General features: G+C 40.9%; 1 long non-coding RNA gene across 2 annotated transcripts in view; it reads left to right on the top strand.

Moving 5' to 3' along the window:
* The window catches only part of LOC120405573, a 70,586-nt gene extending 53,113 nt beyond the window's left edge, over window positions 1-17,473 (top strand). Inside the window, exons 3-4 of one of the 2 annotated variants that reach the window (XR_005598688.1) lie at window positions 13,650-13,850; window positions 17,366-17,473. This is a non-coding gene — a long non-coding RNA (uncharacterized LOC120405573). Of the gene's footprint in view, window positions 1-13,649; window positions 13,851-13,944; window positions 14,176-17,365 lie in introns of those variants that run through there. The other variant, XR_005598689.1, reaches the window with a different exon arrangement.
* Window positions 17,474-20,206: the final 2,733 nt, after the last annotated feature.

Raw genomic sequence — 20,206 nt, 5'->3', positions numbered from 1 at the left:
AAATTACTTTTGTAGTGAACCAGCCACTCCCAGTCCCTATTCAAGTCCAAATAAATGGTGTTAAGTTTGCAAATGAATTGTAGCTCATCAGTTTCTCTTTGAAGTCTGTTTTTGAAGCTTTTTTGTTGAAGTATGGCTACTTTTAAATCTGCTATTGAATGTCCAGGGATATTGAAGTGTTCTCCTACTGGCTTTTGTATGTTACCATTCCTGATGTCTGATTTGTGTCCATTTATTCTTTTACGTAGAGACTGTCTGGTTTGGCCAATGTACATGGCAGAGGGGCACTGGTGGCATATATCACATTAGAAGATATGCAGGTGAATGAGCCCCTGATCGTGTGGCTTATGTGGTTGGGTCCTCTGATGGTGTCACTAGAGTAGATATGGAGAAAGAGTAGGCAACTGGGTTTGTTACAGGGATTGGTTCCTGGGTTAGTGTTTCTGTGGTGTGGTGTGTAGTTGCTGTTGAGTATTTGCTTCAGGTTTGGGGGCTGTTTGTAGGCAAGGATCAGCCTGCTTCCCAAGGCCTGTGGAAGTGAGGGATCATTTTCCAGGATAGGTTGTAGATCGTTGTTGATGTGCAGGAGAGGTTTTAGTTGGGGGCTGTATGTGATGGCCAGTGGTGTTCTGTTATTTTCCTTGTTGGGTCTTGTAGCAGGGTGGACCCCTGCTCCTGCCCTGAAGGGGTTGAAAAGGGCTGTGGCTAGAGAAAGCAGCCTTTAGGCTGGGGCAAGAAGCCTGGGCTGATTGGGGAAAGTAGGCTCAGCTGTGGCCATGCTCCAATCAGGCCCAGCTGGCCCCTATAAGAGGCTGTGAGACAGAAGCCCAAAAAGAAAGTCTTCCTCTGCCTGTAGAGGGAGAAGGGCCTGGCTGGAGGGAGCTAGACAAGGTACCTCGAGTGGAGCAGGGCTGGGGAAAGGCAGAGGAGCTGGGGAGCTCTAGCCTGGAAAGCCCCAGGCTGCGGCCTAGCATTAGGCCAAGAGATACTGGGGGTTGCAGAGGGAAGCCCAGGGGTAGGCCAAGGCAGCAGGTCCAAACTCTCCTTGCCAGTGATGAGTAGGCTGATATTGCAGTCTGCCCCAGGACGTGGGGCTAGACAATGACTGGCAGTAGCCATATACTGAGGCAAGGTGGGGATAGAGGGTGGGGGTTCCCTGGGGAGGGGAGACCCTGAGAGAAAGGAGTTACTGCCAGGGGGCAGCACCCCATGTAAAAGGGCACCGGGGCCAGGCAGGTACACGGGGGCCAGAGGACAGGCAGATCACCGGCCTGCAGAGGGTGCTCCAGAGCGGAATTGAGCTAATTCGCAGAAGTCACCAGCAAGAGGCGCCAAAGGGGTGTCGGCCTGTCTACAGGCCTGTCCTGTAGTAGGTGACTTAAGGTATCCATCTCGCTCTGTCAATCTGTTTCCTAACAGTGTGACTGATAATGAAATTCCCTGCTAAAGAGAAGAACAAGGCGACCAGCATGCTGGAGACATCTGTTCCTTGGTTTCTGAACTGGCTGCTTACACTGTTTTATTTGGTCAGAGCCAGAGCTGTGCAGTAGTTTGAATTTTCACTTCACTAACTCTCTGAGATGAACTCTACCAGTATTGGACTTCTTCAGAGTCACAGCTGTCCTAAAGCGTAATCATCTACCCCTGTGTCATTTCCACCAGTTATCCCTGGAAATGCTTTCATATGGAAAGAAATTAGATAGTGATGATGCGGGTGTGGCTATTTAATGGAGTTGAAAGAAGATTTACCATTGTTTTTATAACTCCCCCTACAAACGTCTTAAGAGAAGAAAGCTCTTGGCAGTGTCTCCTCTACATCACTGAAAGTAATGAGAATGTGCTCTGTTGCTTTTCAACTAGCAGAATTCATGAGGTCTGGAGTAGGATGAAGCATTACTAGAACGTTATCAAAGGCTTCTACTCTTCATGGTCATTGAGCAGGGCACTACACCACTCTCATATATCTTCCTCTTTATATATTTTCTGGGCTTTTCCCACACCCTTGCAATTCCTTCTGTGTCACCAGATTTATTTATTTATTTTGTACTCCATAGTTAAATAGGGAATACATAAAGTACTTAGCCACCACTGCAATCCATAAAACTTCCACTTGCCTGCCATGCTCCTAAAGTCACTTGGCACCAACTCTTCTCCAGTAAAAGTTTCCTAAGTGCTTATGTTTCTGTCAGAGTTAGAATGACTCTAGAGATTAGTGGCTAGCGCACCTCCCTGCAGCCTGGACTTAGGAACCTAAACCCCATCAAACCTGAAAATCTGGGCCTTAGTGTATGGCAGACTCAGGTGTGTGTGGGGGGGGCGGGTTAGATCTATAGCCCAGATTGCCACAAACAAAAGGCACATCTGCATTTGAGCTGCGAAGTGTGATTCCCAGCTTGTATAGATGTATGAGTGGTAGCTTTGCTCAAACTTGCACACTAAAAATCACTAGGCACCCAAGTACATACTAAGGGGGTCTGGGTGGGTATGTACTTGTGTGGCTAGCTTGACCCGCCGCCTGTTGTACTCCAACTACATTGCTATTTTGTAACATGCTAGCTTCAGAGTTAGCACTGTACATCTGCGTGGAATCACACCACCCAGCGATGTACCTTAAGTGTTTGTGTAAATGAGCCCTCAGATCATATAGGTAGGAGGCTTCTTATCTCTGCATGGCTAGTGTACATGCTCTGATTGTGTCTCTTATACAATGTTCTTCCTCTCACAGCACTATAGACATAAGAACTACCACAAACAGACCTCAGCACTACAGTAGCAGGGAGGGAGTTTGATAAATGTGCACAAACAGATTTGCCACAATGGATGAGAAGTCACCAATAGGGTGAATTTAAATAAGAGAGCAAATGAGGGTAGATGTGAGTGTAATGCAGCAAGGGAACAGAAAGTGTGGAAAGGTGAAAGGGGGCGCCTTAGAGGAGAAAGGCAGAAATAGTAGAAGGGGAGGAGATGTTTTTGTTTGCTGCATGTGTTTGGTAAAAACCAACCAAGCAAAAAAAAAACCAAAACAAACCCCTCAGCTTTAGTGGCAACTAGAGTTCAGCACAAGATCCCCAAAGTCACATTGTTCCCATTTCTTACTCATTTTGTGATGTTGTTTGTGTAGGTATTTTTATTTTGACTTGTCTGTAATGTAAATCTCTAAGGGAACATTTTTACTCTTTCAACTGATCTTTAATGATTTACATTAATTGCGTTGTACAAAATACATGTGAATTCACTGTACTATAAAATTATATATTGTTTGTAATTCATCTACAGGAGTGTCCAGAATCCCCCATCTAATATGGGCCCTATTATAGTATGCATTGTACAAACTTATGGTAAGGCCCTCTCTGCACACACAAGTTGTATTGCTTTAACTGCACTGGTATAGCAATCCAACCCCTCTAGTGTGGATGCAATTATACAAGTATAAAAGTGCTCATAGCTTGTTCCTGTACAGGATGGGGAGTAAGAGATACCAGTTTGGCACCTTTATAGTGGTGTACTTACATTCACTCTAGGGAGTTGTACTAGTATAACTATTTAGATTAAAAAAATCATACCCCTACCTGAATTATACTGGTACAAAAACAGCATATAAGCTATGCTTAAGAGGCTGCTCCTGCTTTGAAGAGCTGACACTACAATGGATAGTACATGGTTGGACTCTTGTACTCATGCAGAAACCTATTGATAGTCCTGTGTGCTATGACTTGCAGGATGAGGGCCTACATTTAAAACCAGGCACAATAAATGGGTGTATTAACAGATAGGAAATGAGCAAAGAAAGAGGAGGAGAACAGACATTGGAATATTTTTATGTAAAATGGCTGCATGCAAAAATTGGCAGAAATAGAGAAAAATTAAAATAAACATATCAGTAATCCGTGTTGACACCCTCCCTACTTAGCAGAAAGTTGTTTCTCTATTTTTCCTTTTGACCTTAGGGTGGTGGGTGGGTGGGTGGGGGGGGCGGGGAGAGAAAGAGAAGAGATAAATAGTTAACCTTTTGCAAAAGATTATTCAGAGTGAGAATCTAGCTGTAATTTATCTGCTAGTGTCTGATAAGACACTTTTAGTTTCAGGTAAAATTGAAGGGAGCGGGGAAGCATTATTAGTTAATAACTGGATATAATATCCTAAGTGCCAATGATGAAATTCTGTGCTATCTGCAATCCATTTCTCAGTGCTTTTTTGTGCTAGGCTTGTTAAAAAGTAACCACTGAAGGATTAGAAAAACAAGTTTTAAAAAGTTCCGTTGGTAATTTATTATGTTTATTGATTTCTAAGGGATTGTACAGACATTCTTTCTTTATTTGCATGGTCCTTGTGAGAGATGTTTGTCTCATTCCATTAGTGAATAATTAAATTGTCCATTGTTACAGATGTCTCTATCTCCCTGTCCTAGAATGCTTGCTTGGTGACTTGTTTTATAATTATATGGTAAAAGTAGGAATGAATGCATGTATTGAGGATACTGAATGGGCTTATATGCCCAGGCTGAACCCTGTGACACCACATCTTCCTTGCTATTTTTAACCATGTTAGCTAGATTAAAGCTAGTATGGGTATCCTGACCTGAGCTGCCATCACACCTCTGGTTGCAGTGTAGACATAACCTAAGGGTGGGCTTTTCATTAATACTCAGCCTAATTCTGCTCCCACAAAAGGCAATGGGAGTTTTGCCATTGACTGCAGTAGGAGTAAAGTTAGACCAATTCTTTTGAAAATCTCACCCAACATCACAAATCTGAAGGGAGTTGGGAGATAAAACCCAGGTTTCCTTTCTCCTTCCAAACTAGCAAGTACACAGTAGGAACTGCTTATTCTGTGGTGGAATGCATCTGGAAATATAAATCGATAGATTGAGATTAGTTGAGATGGCGAACAGGGCTGCTAACAGGGAGTTTTGCAAGGGAGTTTGGAAGGGGAGTGGGAAGGGGGCAAGGTTTACTTGCCATCCTTTTAAACCTGTAAACTAAACTATATTACAATTTTTTTATTTAAACAAAACCCTTTCATTAACCTAGGTAGCTGTAGGAGAGAATGCAGACAGAAGCCCAGCCGCAGAGTGGGGGCTATCCAGTTTATTATGCTGAATGCAGCATATATGATTACCTGTCCTGTGGGCGGGTGGTGTATCTGTGCATTCGGTGCAAGGAGCTCCTGGCCCTCAGAGACCATGTACGGGCTTTGGATGCCAGAATGGCAGAACTGGAGGAGCTAAGGGAGGCAGAGAGGTATGTTGATGAGGCTTTCTGGGACACTGTAGATTTGTCCCACCTCCGGTCAGACAGTCCCTGCGCTGTTAAGGAGGATGAAAGGCTCAGGGAAGGAGGACAGTTAATGGGAGCAGAGGGAAACCTTCCTATAGTTGGGACCCTCCTTCCAGATGGTGCTGGGGTATCCTCTCACACTGAGGTTACCTCTCCGGGGGAGGGAACTCCAGTCACTAGGAAAAGGCAGGTTTTAGTAATGGGAGAGTCAATCATTAGAAGCATAGATAGCTGGGTTTGTGATGACCGGGAGAACCATATGGTGACTTGCCTGCCTGGTGCGAAGTTTGCGGATCTCTCGAGACTTATGCGTAGTGCTGGGGAGGAGCCGGTGGTCGTGGTACATGTAGGTACCAATTACATAGGGAAGGGCAGGAGGCCAAATTTAGGTTGCAAGGAAAGAAACTGAAATCCAGGACATCTATGGTGGCATTCTCAGAAATGCTTCCAGTTCCAAGTGCAGGGCCAGGTAGGCAGGCAGAGCTTCAGAGTCTCAATGCATGGATGAGATGGTGATGTAGAGAGGAGGGGTTTAGATTTATTAGGAACTGGGGAAACTTTTGGGATGGGGGAGCGTATATAGGAGGGATGGGCTCCACCTAAACCAAAGTGGAACCAGATTGCTGGCACTTAACATTAAAAAGGTTGCCGAGCAGTTTTTAAGCTAAGATATGGGGGGAAGCTGACTGCTGCAGAGGAGCACGTGAATTGGACAGAGACGTCTCTTAGAGGAGAGTCTATTGATAGAGATTCTCTAGGTTCTAGTCAGGAGGAGAGGATGGATGAGGATAAAGTAGGGGCCAGATCAGACAAGAAACATTCACATAAAAAAGAATCCGACACATCAGAAAAGGGCAGACAATTAAACAGTGACATGTTTTTAAAGTGCTTGTACACAAATGCTAGAAGTCTAAATAATAAGATGGGTGAACTAGAGTGCCTCGTGTTAAAGGAGGATATTGATATAATAGACATCACAGAAACCTGGTGGAGTGAGGACAATCAATGGGACACAAGCATTTTGGGGTACAAAATATATCGGAAGGACAGAACAGGTCATGTGGGAAGGGGAGCGGGAGGGGTGAGTGGCACTATATGTGAAAGAAAATGTAGAATCAAATGAAGTAAAAATCTTAAGTGAATCCACATGTTGCATAGAATCTCTATGGATGGTAATTTCATGCTCTAATAAAACTATAACATTAGGGATCTATTACTGACCACCTGACCAGGACAGTGATAGTGACGATTAAATGCTAAGGGAGATTAGAGAAGTTATCAAAATAAAGAACTCAATAATAGTGATTTCAATGATCCCCATATTGACTGGGAACATGTCACCTCAGGATGAAATGCAGAGAAAAAATTTCTCAATACTTTAAATGACTGCTTCTTGGAGCAGCTGGTACAGGAACCCACAACGGGAGAGGCAATTCTCGATTTAGTCCTGAGTGGAGCGCAAAATCTGGTCAAAGAGGTATCTATAACAGGACGACTTGGAAATAGTGACCATAATATAATAACTTTTAACATTCCTGTGGTGGGAAGAACACCTCAACAGCCCAACACTGTGGCATTTAACTTCAGAAAGGGGAACTATGCAAAAATGAGGGGATTAGTTAAACAGAAATTAAAAGGTACAGCAACTTGAGTGAAATCCCTGCAAGCTGCATGGACACTTTTCAAAAACACCATAATAGAGGCCCAAATTAAACGTATACCCCAAATTAAAAGACACAGTAAAAGAACTAAAAAAGAGCCACAGTGGCTTAACAACCATGTAAAAGAAGCAGTGGGAGATAAAAAGGCATCTTTGAAAAAGTGGAAGTCAAATCCTAGTGAGATAAATAGAAAGGAGCATAAACACTGACAAATTACGTGTAAAAATGTAATAAGAAAAGCCAAAAAGGAGTTTGAAGAACAGCTAGCCAAAAACTCAAAAGGTAATAAAATGTTTTTTTAAGTACATCAGAAGCAGGAAGCCTGCTCAACAACCAGTGGGGCCTCTGGACGATCAAGGTACAAAAGGAGCACTTAAAGACAATAAAGTCATTGCGGAGAAACTAAATGAATTATTTGCTTCAGTCTTCACGGCTGAGGATGTTCGGGAGATTCCCAAACCTGAGCTGGCTTTTGTAGGTGACAAATCTGAAGAATTGTCACAGATTGAGGTATCACTAGAGGAGGTTTTGGAATTAATCAATACACTTAACAGTAACAAGTCACCAGGACCAGATGGCATTCAACCTAGAGTTCTGAAAGAACTCAAATGTGAAAATGAGGGACTCAAACTATGGTTTGTAACCTGTCCTTTAAAGTGGCTTCTGTACCCAATTACTGGAAGATAGATAATGTAATGCCAATATTTAAAAAGGGCTCTAGAGGTGATCCTGGCAATTATAGACTGGTAAGTCTAACGTCAGTACTGGGTAAATTAGTTGAAACAATCGTAAAGAATAAAATTGTCAGACACATAGAAGAATATAAATTGTTGGGCAAAAGCCAACTTGGTTTCTGTAAAGGGAAATCATGTCTTACTAATTTATTAGAGTTCTTTGAAGGGGTCAACAAACATGTGGACAAGGGGGATCCAGTGGACATAGTGTACTTAGATTTCCAGAAAGCCTTTGACAAGGTCCCTCACCAAAGGCTCTTATGTAAATTCAGTTATCACGGGATAAGAGGGAAGATCCTTTCATGGATTGAGAACTCGTTAAAAGACAGGGAACAAAGGATAGGAATAAATGGTAAATTTTCAGAATAGAGAGGGGTAACTAGTGATGTTCTCCAAGGGTCAGTCCTAGGACCAATCCTATTCAATTTATTCAAATGATCTGGAGAAAGGGGTAAAAAGTGAGGTGGCAATGTTTGCAAATGATACTAAACTGCTCAAGATAGTTAAGACCAAGCAGACTGTGAAGAGCTTCAAAAAGATCTCACAAAACTAAGTGATTGGGCAACAAAATGGCAAATGAAATGTAATGTGAATAAATGTAAAGTAATGCACATTGGGAAAAATAACTACATACAATATGATGGGGGCTAATTTAGCTACAACGAGTCAGGAAAAAGATCTTGGAGTCATCGTGGATAGTTCTCTGAAGATGTCCACGCAGTGTGCAGAGGCGGTCAAAAAAGCAAACAGGATGTTAGGAATAATTAAAAAGGGGATAGAGAATAAGATGGAGAATATCTTATTGCCCTTATATAAATCCATAGTACACCCACAACTTGAATACTGCGTACAGATGTGGTCTCCTCATCTCAAAAAAGATATACTGGCATTAGAAAAGGTTTAGAGAAGGGCAACTAAAATGATTAGGTGGTTGGAACGGGTCCCATATGAGGAGAGATTAAAGAGGCTAGGACTTTTTTTCTTGGAAAAGAGGAGACTAGGGGGAATATGATAGAGGTATATAAAATCCTGAGTGATGTGGAGAAAGTGAATAAGGAAAAATCATTTACTTGTTCCCATAATATAAGAACTTGGGGACACCAAATGAAATTAATAGGCAGCAGGTTTAAAACAAATAAAAGGAAGTTCTTCTTCACACAGTGCACAGTCAACCTGTGGAACTCCTTGCCTGGAAGTTGTGAAGGCTAGGACTATAACAGGGTTTCAAAGAAAACTGGCTAAATTCCTGGAGGTTAAGTCCATTAATGTCTATTAGCCAGGATGGGTAAGGAATGGTGTCCCTAGACTCTGTTTGTCAGAGGGTGGTGATGGACGGCAGGAGAGAGGTCACTTGATCATTACCTGTTAGGTTCTCTCCCTCTGGGGCATCTGGCATTAGCCACTATCGGTAGACAGGATACTGGGCTGGTTGGACCTTTGGTCTGACCCAGTAAGACCATTCTTATGTTCTTATGTTTGTTCTTTTAACTAAAGATTCTGGCCAGATAAAACATTGCTATTCAATTTTAATTCAGCATCTTTAGGGCTTTATTCAGTAAACAATTTGGTTTTCTTATTTTTGGGCCTACATAGCCTTCAGGGATTTTCTAGTGACCCCTTTGGTGAGGTTAGTTTTGACTTCAAAACAGCCTGCCAGATCCTCAGGGATAGCCCAGAAGAAGCACACAGCACAGGTTGGGGGTTGTATGGATGAATGAAAAGGCAGCATGAAATTCAGCTTTGCACTCTCCCAGTCCCTGGCCAACAATGTGCCATTTTGGCCCCCCAGCAAGTAGAGTAGTCAGGAGGTTGCATTGTATTATGCTGGCTGCCAAATACCTCCAAGGTGCCAAAATATCAACCAGGATTTTGTGGGTGTTGGGGGAGCCCCAGCTATGCTCAATATATTAATATTTTCAGCAGGCAGCCACCTTGCAGAAGCTGCTACACCAGTTTTGTGCCACCAGGGGATCTTCCCATTCCTCCCATTGTTGATAATGCTGCCCCATGGCCAATTTCAATTGGAGAGATGCAGGAAATCAGCTCTTTGTACTTGAGCAACTGTCTGGGTCAGATTCTGAACTTTGTTCCTATGGAACGTAAAGTATAGGATTTAGGAACAATTCTTTTCATGTAGCCATTTTGATATGTTCCATTTGACAATAAATTTTTATAAGCCAATAATTTACGTACATACTTTACTGTGAGTGTATGGAATATTTTTATAGGTTGAGTCGAGTTAACCTGTTTGTCAAATATTTTCCCAATATTTTGTCCCATTGCCTAGTGTTTTCCAATCACATAACCAACAAGGATATAAAATGGTTGAATTAATATTAAAGATTAACATTAACAAACACACTGATTAGATCCACAGTGAATATTTCAACAGATAATTTATTATTATTAAAGGCACATAATGCTGGGTCACTTAGAGTTTTAAAGTAATATTCTACTACATTTTGCAATTCTACCACTTTTCACATTAGAGGTTTGATGTTTTCAAATGCCTGATGGGGCTTTACAGTAGCTGAGTGTATGTACTCTAATGACCAGTAAAAATGTCTACATTTTAATTTCTTTTTTCCCCAAATGTTAATGGCTGTAGGCAATATTCAAATGCTTAATAAAATGAACTAGAATGTATGAATAAATGCAATTTCCTAAACGAAAGTATGCTTAAGAAAGTTTAAGTATGAAATACTTGAACTGCATATTTAAACAACCCTCACTCATTACAAATAAAGATAAGAGAGAGGATTTATTATCTATGGGTGCACTGAAAATGAGAGTTAGTTTTTCCTGTTGTACTAGTAGAATGCTGATGTTTCAATCACATTTAAATAAGTCGTTCTGAGACGTTTCGAGCAATTGCCTTTGTGGAATTTATGTTATCTTAAGACAATTAAAAATAAGTGCATAGAGTAAATCCTAGGGTGATGTAAGTTACACTTGTGTGGCAAGTTAGCCATAATGTAGTTATAAGTGAAGGGAAAAGTCTTAATTTTCGGTATTTGGCAAATCTGGAGCCCCCAGTGCTCCATGTGGATGACTCAGCTCCCTTCTGGAACATCATTCACCTCTGAGTTAGCACACAGTTTCACCCATACAAATCAGCTTGCAGGATGGGAACCTAAGACAAAAGCTATATGGTAACCCAGGGTTGAAAGGAGTGAGTCATATCTGGCAGAAGCACCATGGCCAGGCAAAAAGTGTTTCCCAGAGAGCACAATGGTTCTACTATGGCTACCCTGTACCAGGTAAGCAACAAAAAAGCAACTGAAGATAAAATAGGGTAAAGTAGCCTATTCCCCTCTTTACGTTGGCCACACCACACTAGACAACCCCATCACACATAACTGTATAGGGAGAACCTCATGAAAATGCCCCATGTTGCAGGAAAGCCTGGGAAACTGAACATTGTCAGCATTTTAAATGTTTTTTAAAATTATAAAATTTATCTTTGGATAACACTTAAATATGTTCTGTAAACTGAAAATCTGATGCATATTAATAGATACTGGGTCTGATTCTGATCATACTTACAACACTTTAAAGCTGGAGTAGGACTGAAGCCAATGGTGATATTGCAACATAAAATCCATGCAAGTGAGATTAAGAATCATGCCTAGTGTGTATATATTTTCCTCAAATACATCGATATTGGCTATTTATGTACAGATATGTAAATAGTTAATGATTACATATTCTGAATATAATTCCTGACACCGCATAATAAAAAACGATTCTCCTGCACTGAGTTGAGGTAGTGCCAGGGTCCGGAAAGGTGCAAAGAAATTTCCCTGAAGGCCTCATTTACGCAATCATCTGTGGTTGGGGTTTCAGGCTTATTTTTTTTACATGGTTTTTGTAAAACCAAATAGACACATCCCATTACAATTTTCATCCACATTCTCTTTGTGAATCTTAAATCCTTAAACATCAAAGAACAGAACCTTCTAGAGCCACACAACTATATAAACAAAGCAACTTTCTTGCCCGTAGGGCTTCCCGTCTTGGCTTCTAGACAACAACCCCCTTTTCGTCCCTAATTATACCTAATTACTTCCCAGATAGGAGTGTCACCCTGAGCTGATTCTGAAAATCTTTGCTGGAGTTTAACTCTAAAAATCTCAAACCGTTGTCTTGCTCAGAGTGTCTTAGGCTAGGTTTACATTACCACTTACTTTGATACAAATTATGTCGCTCAGGGGTGTGAATAAGCCCCCCCGCCCCGCGAGCAACATAAGTTATAACAACCTACCACCAGTGTGGATAGCACTATGTCAGTGGGAGAGCTTCTCCCACTGACATGGCTACTGCCTCTCAGAAGTGGATTTATTATGCTGAGGCACAGAGCATCTTCACCAGATGTGTGCTACAGCGGCGCGGCTGCACTAATGCAGCTGCACCGATGTAGTGCTTCTAGTATAGACTAGCCCTTATAATAATATTATCTAGCTCTTACTTAACACTTTTTATCAGTAGATCTCAAAGGTCTAGGTGCCTAGTGGGCTTTTCTATAGCCTCTAACTACCATCGAGTAAGGGATTCTCAGATGCCAACAAGCTTAATGGGGACCTGTCTAATTCGACCTAGTGCACTTGATAGGCACTTTCCTCCATTTAGGAGCCTCATCCACAAATCCTTGCCTGAAGTTAGGCACTTAAACCAAATCAGCCCCTAGCATCTGAAACAGTCTGTCGCCAGCTTACACTTGATGCATCCCTCACACTTGCCCAAGGTTTCTGTGTACCACCCAGCTGTCTTTTGTGTGAGTGTGCTGCCCTCCCCACCTATTGGGGCCACTCATTTTGGGTTTGACAGCTATCAGGTCTTTAGATGTGCTCTGAGCATGCCTCCAGGAGTGGGGTCCACTAGCAAGAGAGGTGCCCCCCCACACACCTGCTTCAAGGCCTCCAAGGCTGCAGTGAGGGCTCTGAGCTGCTTATTGACTGTGGTGTGGTATCAGGGTTTAGGAGGCTTTGCAAATGCCGACCAGCAGACATTAGAGAGTGCAGGGGTCTTTAGTGCCTACAGGGGGTGGTAGCAGCGGAGTGACTTTTGAAAAATGTCCTGGTTCTGAAATGCTGAACCTATGTGCCTAAACTGGCATCTTTTGAGTATCTGGACTCTGACACTGGGCAGGAGGAAGGGGAAGATCCCTGAATGGTGTGTGTGGAGTCTTAGGAGGGGGAGTGAAGGAAGGAACTACTTGGGGTGGGGGTGAGGTAGCCAACTCCAGGCTAAGAAGGAGTATCCCAGCACCTCCAGGTTCTGCTTTCTGCTTCCCAGCCCAGTCTCATGCCCTGTGGCAGCTTCTCCTGCCCTTCTAGGTCCCACTTTCACCTCCATCCTCCACCCCTAGCTGTGTATGAGTTTATGTGGTGGTGAAGTCCCTACAACATTTCCACTGCAGGGGCACTACCTTAATCCAATCCCTCCACGCACCCCGCCCCCAGTTCTACCACCCCTGTTGATACTATTGTGCCGAGTGCCATATAAGTACCTTGATAGAATGGAAGCGTGGCCCCCAACAGGTGTGGCCCATATTGTCACCCTGCTCTCCCTCCCTTCCCCTAGCAGACTTCCTGGTATTCACTTTTAAAAATCCTGCAGCCTAATCTTTCTGGTCACTCCTCCACCTTTCTTACAACTGTCTCATCTTGCACCTCAGAGCTGCTTATTTTTTTTAATTTTTTTATTATTAATCCTCCAAACTGAATTGTACTGTTAATGCCTTTTACATACCTTCACTTTCTGTCTTTTCTTCATAATTATCATCTCATTTTTCCAATGCCAAGGTTGGGTAACTCAAAGGTTATAAGCAGATTCCATCACTGTCTATTTTGAGCTGCCAGTGGTGAGTATATACCCTAAAAGGGCATTATGACAGGTGTTCTCAGTAGGGCTTTGACACTGTGTCCCCTATATTTAAGGCAAGCCCCTGATCCTCTTTGCTTCTGTTTTTCTACCAGGAAACTAGAGCAAGAAATCCATACCTATATCACAGAAGGTTATGAGGATCAACCAGTTAACATTTGTAAAGCATTTTGAAGATGAAAACTGATGTTCAAGACCTAAATACTGTCATTTTGACCTTACTCTAAAACAACTGGTATACCCCACTGCTGGAAAGATGGTGGATTGGGTGAAATAAAGTGGTCTGATCCAGTATGGTAAGTCCTATATTTCTGTACACTGGATGAGTAGCTCTTTCCAGGTTAAATTTACTAGAATCTTAATAAGATCTGGTTTTGCCTTAATTCACAGTTCCAGCTTTTCTACATGTGCATTTTGGCTTGACTCACACATTTTAGCATAAATGAAAACAGAACTCTGGATGTTGGATAAACCACATTGAACATTAGCACAATGATCTCATCAGGTGTGTCTGATCTATTGTCAAAGTATTATGGGAGCCCCATTAAACATAAAAGAAGCTATCATATATATTTTTTGCTATATGTGGTGAGCCTCCCAAAAATGGAAATTGGACATTAGTCATACCAGCATAATAATTAGAACTTTAGTTCCCAGCAATTGTTTTGGATTATGTGCTGCTGAAAGAGAAAAGAGTAGGAGTCAACAAACTCACCTCATTTGGAAGAACTTTCAGATACTGAATTGCATTTTACGGCCCTTCTTTCTCATCTGAATTCATTAACACCATTTACATGTATATGGGGGTTATGTAGAGCAGTATTCTGCCATTGCATCATAAGCACAATTAGACGAGACTTCAGTTCCAAATTCCGCTGATTTACACCCCATGGAATCACAATGTGCAATGTATATAGAATATAGCTCTTATTGTTTTAGAACTATGCAGATACTCAGCATGCAGAATGGCTGCAGCTTCAGACTATTTATATAAACCCCGTGGGCTAACTGTGGTGATGATGCAGGAGTAGACAAAATGGTGTTAGGATGGCTTCATTGTTTCACCTGCGATGGTGTGATAGAGAGGTGCTCATTTTCTCAGAAAGTTGTCATCTGCAGAGTCCCATGGGACTGAGTCTTGTAATTTCTCATCAGCATATATGTAAGGCTGTTTGGAGAGATCATGAGTTGCTCAAATAAAATATGCCACCAATATGCCAGGACACCTAGCTATGTCCCTCCTCAGCAAGTATGGATACTGCTGTTTCTCCGTTAACCCACTATCTGGAGGAAACTCAATTCTGGGTGAAAAGTAGTAGCTCAAATTCAGTGCAGATAGAGGAGTTTCTAGCAGGTATGAAAAAAATTGAAGTAGTGGGACCTACAGCTTGCCCACCTATTGTGGTCATCTGCAGCCTTTTAATGTCAAGATGAGGCACAATCTGAGGACTCTTTTGAGTTCATTGCTTTTTCTAGACATCCAAAGACCAAGAAAGGCCAGAAATGTAATCTTCCCTAGGTGATTGACTGCCCATTTCTCCTGGCTACAGACCTAGCTACATGCTCTATTTCTATTACTACTAATACATGCTTGACCTAAGTCTGACTGTGAAAATAACATGAAAATTCTACAGATGGTCTAGCATGCAGCATCCTATTACTAACCAAGTCTGACTGATGAAATCCTATCAAACCAGTGCTTCACTTTTTGAACTGGCTAGCCCTTATCTTTACAGTTTTCAGTGGGCAAAACACCAAGCTGTTTTGGGTAACCTTTTCCCCATGATCTAATCAGAATAACCTGCTCAAGTATGGAGAAAAGCTAAGCCTGGGAATAAATATCACCTTCATCTACTCTTCTAGTTACTTCTTACTGCAACCCACTGACATACCTTGGGTTTTGTCTGGATTAAGGTTCATCTTGCTTGCTCTCATTCACTTTTGTTTTATGAGGATGAGTTATTCATTCCACTGCACAAGCTATTTCTAGTGTGATAGCTATGCAGAGCTGGGTTTCTTAAGCATACTCAATACACCTCAGCTCACATATCCTTAAGACTTCTCCTAACAGCTTTGTAAACACATTGAAAAGAAGGGGATATAAAACTGGCTCATGCCATATTCCACACAAGAACATTTGGGGCCAAGAAGCAATTGCTCAAAACTATAAGTGGTAGAAAAGTTATAAAATTTAAATGATTTTTTTTCTTTAAAAAATTGAATGCATACAAATGGGTCAATTTTTAATGCAAGCTCTGTCAAAGATTCATCCCATTTTTTGACCAGCTCCAGCTAAAACTCTTTTAAGAGCTCTCAGAGTGAATTAATGGATCCATTAAGAAACAGGTTGACTGGTTGAATATTCTGTCAAAACTTCTGATAACTGGAATTTTGCCTAAACAAAATTTTTAATGAAAAGGTGTCTATGGAGAATTTCAGCTTGGAATTTTAAATCAGGTGTGCCATACCCATTCTCATCTAAGGACCAGGTTCCCTGGCTGGATTTTATCTCCCATCATGCACTGCGACCAGGCACTCATATTATTCACTGAAGATGTTTGGCAAGTGGGTAGTATATCACGGGAGATGTAGTCTGGCCAGAGAACATGGTCCATACAGGAGAATCAGGACAGAAGGCACGTGAACTAATGCCCCCATGAGTCACCATGGCAACGGTTCTCAAATAAAATGTTAAGTTTTCAGTTGAAAGTGTTAAATATTTCACCAAAAATTTCCATGGAAAGTTTCAGCAAAAATGAAATTTTCTCATAAATGTTTTCTATGGGTGGAGGATCCCATTTTATGGGCAGTTCAACTGAAAAGCAACTTTTTGTCAACTTTTTTAGATATTTTCATCCTGCTAGAATTTAAAGGTGTATTGACAGAGTTACTGTAAGGAAAAATCTGTTCAGTATTTCAGGGAATGGTACTCTACTCAAGTGGTAGCCTATTATTCTTATTCTTTAGTACTCTTACACGTTTAGGGCCAAATTATGATTTATATAGATAATGAACCTGATTTGCCTCCTGTCCATTTTTACAACCATGTCACTCTATTGTAACCTTGCAATTACTGCTGATTTTTCACTGGTGCTGTAATTGAGAAGAGAGTTAGACCTGTGACTGGCAACTACAGAATACAATACTATGGCAGATATGGTTTAACTTAAATATTTCATGAGTTCCTTGCATTAAAAATGCCAATGTTTATGTATTATTGTTAGATTATATGCAATGTCTAAAGTGTGTGTGTGTGAGACATGACTAATTTAAATCTGCTTAAGAAAAGCTGTGTAGTAACTTATGCCCTTTTTATAGTCTCTGAGGATAAAGCAATGTAGGCAATCTGACTTACGGGGTAGTTCAGTGTAGGCAGAGAACTGTGCAGTCTGGAAAAATCCCCATCGAGAGAGAAACACAAGTCTCCAACCAAGAGAGGTGACAGCTAGGGAGCCAGAAGCCTAAAAGTGGGTGTCCTTGGTAGAGCACAAAGAGGAAATATAGGAGCAGTTGCCCTAAACTGTGACAAATACAATTTTTATAACTTTATTTTGTACAGTTTTTCATACAAAAGAAAATAGAGAAATTATTCCAGAATGAAATTCATTGTGTGCACAAGTGTAAGCGCACACACAAACACTGCTAAACACCACGTATCTTAAATGTGATATGAGCTACAACATGTGAAAATAAGTAAATTACAGGTAAATTGTAACAAAAGAATACTCAGCTCCTTAGTTTTAAAGCTGCAGTTTCTAAAAGCATATTCTCATTGAAATGGCAATTTAGTGTTCCGTATCTGTTTTTATAGGTTGCTAATATTTCATCACATTCTGTGGAGGTCACAGGGAGCAATCTTTCCACAGGCAGTGACAAAAGGAATGGTTGCTGTCTCTAAGGAGCATTTCCTTGAAGTAAGATCTGTTTCTCAGTGTTACAAAAATATGATCTACATGAATAAAAAAAGAAATCTCTCTACTATTTGTAGTTTGCTCTTAAAATAGAAGGTAAAGGCCATGACCCCTTTTACTAGCTGATCTCAAATTATGTTTAGACCTAGCAATGTTCTAAATGTAACAGAACAGATTTTTGTTATAGGCCCAATTCTGCTCTCATTGGAACCACTGGGAGCAGAATGCAGACCCTTATTCTCCACCTCTAAACAACATGCAGTTCAAACTAGATTTTTATATATGAACAGAAGAGGCCTGATTTTCAGAAGCACTGAACACCCTAACTCTAACTGACGTCACCAGGAACTGCAAGTGCTCATGAATTAAAATTCAGGGCATAGCCATAGGCTCAGTGCAAGAATTAAGAAATTCTGTACAGGTTATACTTGACCTTAAAAATCTATGGAATGAAATTACTGCTTCCACCCTGAAACACAAGACAGGTACCCAAAAGTCTGAAATGATTGCACTTCCTGACCGGATTTTAAAAGTAGGTGTCCAGTATATTGTGTGAGAGAACATGATTTTCAGTGTTGTATCTAAAAACAATATTATTGCATCCTAGGAAGTTAACTTTGTGGTCTAACTTTTCATAACTGACATTCATGGGCAGTTTATTAAAGATCTATACAAACTGTAAAAGAACACCTGTAAAATTCATTCATATTACCAGTAGACTCATACCAAGAGCCACTCTGTAGGCCATGATGCCCACAATATTCTGATAACTCTCAGCTCTCTGGGTTAGATTCTGAACAGTTTAACATTTTTAACAAAGACATCATTCAATTAGCCTATTTGTCTTTCAAACTATAACTGTGTCATCAACAGGCCAAAAAAAAAAAAGCGGGGGCGGAGAGCAGAAAATGAAGGACATATGGTAGTGATGAAAGACTTGTGGATTGTGGGTGTTGAAATATAAATTTTCTCTTTGGGGAGAAATTAATGAGGATTAAAGGCTATAATACTCCCACAAATTTGGCACCATTACAGAAGGGCTGTTTTCCCCCCTCAACCTTCCACCTTTTATAGGCATTTACACATGTGTAAAATGGTAATAACAGAGACTGTTAGAATTGTGCACACATGTAACTGACTAAACAGGACAGTGGAAATTGGGCATGATCTAAGTGCTATTGCTAATGCTGTACAGATTTAAACCATACATCTTAATGAATCTCTATTGTTGATTATTCAATCTGCATTTTTAAAACAACCTAAATATAAATGTATTACAGGTGGCATTGTCTCAGACCAAAGTAACTTGTCTGAGACGTTTCTAAGTCATATACTAAGACAGTGGTTTTCAACCTTTTTTTCCATTTGCTGACTCCTAAAAAATTTCAAATGGAGGTATGGACCCCTTTAGAAATCTTAGACATAGCCTGCAGACCCCCAAGGGTTAGCAGAACACAGGTTGAGAACCACTGCACTGAAGTAATTAGTGTTACTATCTATGGACCCAATCCTACTCTTGTTAAAGCCAATGGCAAAACTCCATTTTCCCTTCAAGTAAGGTATTAATCTTTCAACTTTTATCCTAAAAACAAAACAAAACAAAATACCACTTACCTCTTTTCCCCTCAAAACATAGTAAATCTTTCCATCAGAAAAAAAATTTGACTTAAAACTATAAAACCAGAGAGATTCAGAATTAATGCTACCTACAGCAGCTGCCAGTCAAACTGGGTGTCTAGGATAGACAAAATAGGCGGTCCCAGATCCCTGCAGTCCTTAGCCTAGTGTGTGAATTAAACATGTCTCCTGATTTCCTTGCTTTGTAGATTTATCTCATTAGTTTAATTATAATAGTTTATTGATTTAATTGAAATTTACACTTTTATAAAGTTCTGAATCACCTCCATTCAGTCTTGTACCAATGTCAATGTCTGGTTGTTTCATAATAGAGTTATAGCATCAGTAGAATCTGAGAACACTTTCCAAGATACTTAGTAACAATGCAGGTGCTTTCAGACACTTTTTTTTTAAGTGGATTTTAAAAAAAAAACCCAAACAATTTAAAGGATGGATTTAATTACAGGAAAAGAAATGTATCAAGTGAAAATTAAGGATCATTCATATTCAGCTCAGAGCTAATGAGAGCTGTTGTTCTTATTTACTTGCAGTCAAGACAGAACTGGACTCCATGGGTGAAATCCCGGCCTCGCTGAAATCAATGGGAGTTTTTGCCATTGTTTTCAGGGGAGCCAGGATTTCATCCGTAGAGGGGGTTATTTCTTTATTGAAATAGAAAATGAGTGCACAGACTCAGGCAAGTCTTTCCTATTTTATTTTTAATAGGAACACTGTTCCTATTAGTGCTCTGAGAAGGAATCAACTGTAAAAGCAGCAGCAAAACTTACAAAATGCCAGCAGAACACTATGTTTAAACCTTCAGTCAGCCAGCCAGCAGCTTCCATCCTTATCTATGTCCTAGCATCTATGTAACATGCTGGGACAAATTCAGCTGTAGCGTGAATGGGTGCAAGTCTCATGAAGTGTCTTAATTCCTCCCTAGCCACAAGCCCACTCTCTTAAGAGCATGTGCAATGGGTTTGCGGGGAGGCCATATACTAACAGCAGGTACTGTATTTCTCCTTCCTGTTCCTATGTTTGCCTTTCTTCTGTGGTAAGACCAGCGTTTAGTCTTTTTTCCAGGTGTGTGTGTGTGTGTGTGTGTGTGTGTGTGTGTGTGTGTG

The sequence above is a fragment of the Mauremys reevesii genome, linkage group 5 (assembly GCF_016161935.1).
Source record: "Mauremys reevesii isolate NIE-2019 linkage group 5, ASM1616193v1, whole genome shotgun sequence".
Lineage (NCBI taxonomy): Eukaryota > Metazoa > Chordata > Testudines > Geoemydidae > Mauremys > Mauremys reevesii.
The sequence above is the reverse complement of the archived record's forward strand: the minus strand, read 5'-3'. Positions and strand labels throughout refer to the sequence as shown.